The 2,712-nt window shown below is 51.6% G+C and overlaps 1 pseudogene; it reads left to right on the top strand.

Annotated features, from left to right (window-relative positions):
- The first annotated feature begins 536 nt into the window (after positions 1-536).
- On the top strand, positions 537-1,095 carry LOC105517895 (annotated as a pseudogene).
- Positions 1,096-2,712: the final 1,617 nt, after the last annotated feature.

The following is a 2,712-nucleotide window of genomic DNA, read 5'->3' as shown; positions in this document are numbered from 1 at the left end:
AGATTGTAATGGGACCTGCTAGCTACTCAGAGCCAGTGGCTTGGGAAAAGTTGGCAGTTTTGCACTGAGGTCAAATTACCTCTTGGACACAAAGTAATCAAGATCTCAGCCCATTCTCCTTTGAGATTCCACTATAGTAAGCCTGTCTGACCGATTGGGATGTTTGCGAGAATGGACTTCTAGAGCTACCAAGAGAGAAATCACCTCGGGACATAGAGACTCATGCTCAATGCCAGCTCTGTGTATGTTGAAAGGGGAGCTGTACACTGTGCCTAAACTAGTAACCCTGACGTGGTATGCACCATCTGGGGGCAATGGCCGAGCATGAGATTATAAACCAAAGCCAGAAGCAGTGTGGGCAGCACCATGACCAGCCTAAGGGTCCAGACCAGTGAGAGCATTAGCACAACCCCAGCTTGCATGGGACTGGACATAAGTCATTGCAGCCAAAACTGTGCCCTGCTGGAGGCTTGGTCCAGTTCCTTCATTAAGAGCTCCTCTGGCCAAATCCCCCTGCAACCTTTGCTGCCACCACAATGCCGAAACGAAAGAGGCAGAATCAGCAGCAGCCCCCACCACAGCAGTAGCCACCACTGCCCAAGTAGGAAGAGACTGGAGATGAGGAGGATGGGAGTCCCATCAGACCACCCCGCCTTCTGAGCCTCCTGCCATGGTCAGTCAAAAACCTGATGATCCTAAGTCAGCTCCTCACAGAGGTCCTCCAGGAGCAAAGGGATCACTGGTTCCACCACTGCTGACCCTCCCACCTCCTTCTCAGGGTAGAGGCCCAAGGCCAGGAGGCCTTGGCCCCAGACCTAGCCCATATGGTTGTGGTTGGTGGGGAGTCAATGCTGAACCTCCTTTTCCAGGGCCAGGCCATAGGGATCCCACCAGGCGAAGCCTTCACTAAGAACAGAGAAAGCTTCCAAGCCTCCAGGTCTCTTGTCAAGAATTCCTGCCCACTAGGATGACTCCTAGGTTATGGAAGACAAATCCCACCGCCCAGTCTGTGGACATTTTGCCAAAAGGGGCCACTGTAGATATGAGGACCTCTGTGCCTTCTACCACCCAGGTGTCAATAGCCCTCCACTGTGAGACTGTGTCCTCCCATCCAGGGTGGAAGGAGCTGTCTGTGACCAGCGGCCATGTATTTCCCTGTGGCCCTGTGATGGCTACTGTGAGGCTCTTCCAGCACGCCCAGCCAGTGACACACCCACCCTATCCACCTCTTCCCCTGTGTGGGGTCCAGAGTTGTGTTGCATCACTGGGGCAAGGTGTGCGTACTTTCTTCTGACGCAGCCTCTAGAGACTTCCCTTTGGGACCAATCCTTGCTCCCTTCAGCTGCCTCCTGGATCTTCCCCTCATCAAATGACTGCTGAACAGGAAACCTCTTTGGGATGTTTCTGTCCACATGTTTCTGTCCACATGTTCCCAGTATTGCCCTCCATTGCTGAGAGCCCTGGAGCAGCTTCCTACCCTTCCCTTCTTCTAGCTGCTTGTTTTAAGTCCTATTCATGTGACACCACTTACCCCCAGTGTTGTCAGCTGCTCATGGAACTCAGCCAGGTTGTTTAACCTGGGGTCAAGTTTGAGTGACTGATACAGAGTTACTTCCTAAAAGGCTACTCTCCCTGCTTTTGGATTTCATAGTTTCTCTGTCAGTAGCATGATCCCCACTGCTACAGCCTGTGATCGCTGTGCTTTGTGAAACTCTGCATCCCCTCACAGCCTTTCTTGGTGTCTGTGGCATGTCTGTGATTTCCCAACACTAGAGTAAGTTTTTCTGCCACAATGAGTAAGGCTGTTGGTGCCCTCTAGACTTTCCACCTCCCCACATTGGGGAACTGTGACCTCTCCATTGGACTGCCTCCCTGGTCCTCCCCATTCTTCCCATTCTTCTCTTGGTGGTGGTCATTCTGGGTCTGATACAGGCCCATGAGATGTCTTGTAAGGCCTCGGATGGATTTACCCTACCTAGATCCTTTCCAGCCCACTTTAGTTAGACTATGTCATTGGGAGGCCACCAGTCCCTTCATTTGAATTCTGTGAATCTCCACCTTGCTTATATTTGGGTGGAACCTGGAAAGTCCTGTCGCCCTCTTCCAGCCCTCTTCCCCTACATCCCTGGCACTGATTGTTTTCCGTGAAAATGGCAGAGAACAGGTTCAGTTTCGAACTGGCCCTGAGGAAATGGGTCAGGAGTTGAATGGGCAAGAGGGAGGGATGAGAGCTGTTGGAGAACTGAGAATGAGTTTTGTTTTGTTTTGTTTTTGCTTTTGTTTTATATTAGTAATAAGTGCAGTGGAAACAAACAAACAAACAAAAAAAAGAGTTCTGGCTCCGAGCACAGTGGCTCCCTCCTGTAATCCCGACGCTTTGGGAAGCTGAGGCAGGAGGATTGCCTGAAGCCAGGAATTTAAGACCAGCCTGGGCAAACATAGCAAGACCCCTTCTCTACAATAAAACAAAACAAGAAAAAGTTATCTGGGCCTAGTGGTGCACACCTGTACTCCCAGCTACTCAGGAGGCTGAGGTGGGAGGATCATTTGAGCCCGGGAGTTCCACACTGACCTTCAGCCTGGGTGACCGAGCGAGACCCTGTCTCTAGTAAAAACTTTTAAGAAATGAGGCTGGGCGCGGTGGCTCAAGCCTGTAATCCCAGCACTTTGGGAGGCCGAGACGGGCGGATCACGAGGTCAGGAGATCGAGAC

This window comes from Colobus angolensis, unplaced genomic scaffold (assembly GCF_000951035.1).
Source record: "Colobus angolensis palliatus isolate OR3802 unplaced genomic scaffold, Cang.pa_1.0 Scaffold31, whole genome shotgun sequence".
Classification (NCBI taxonomy): domain Eukaryota; kingdom Metazoa; phylum Chordata; class Mammalia; order Primates; family Cercopithecidae; genus Colobus; species Colobus angolensis.
Note: the sequence above shows the minus strand (reverse complement) of the source record. Positions and strands in the feature narration are given on the sequence as shown.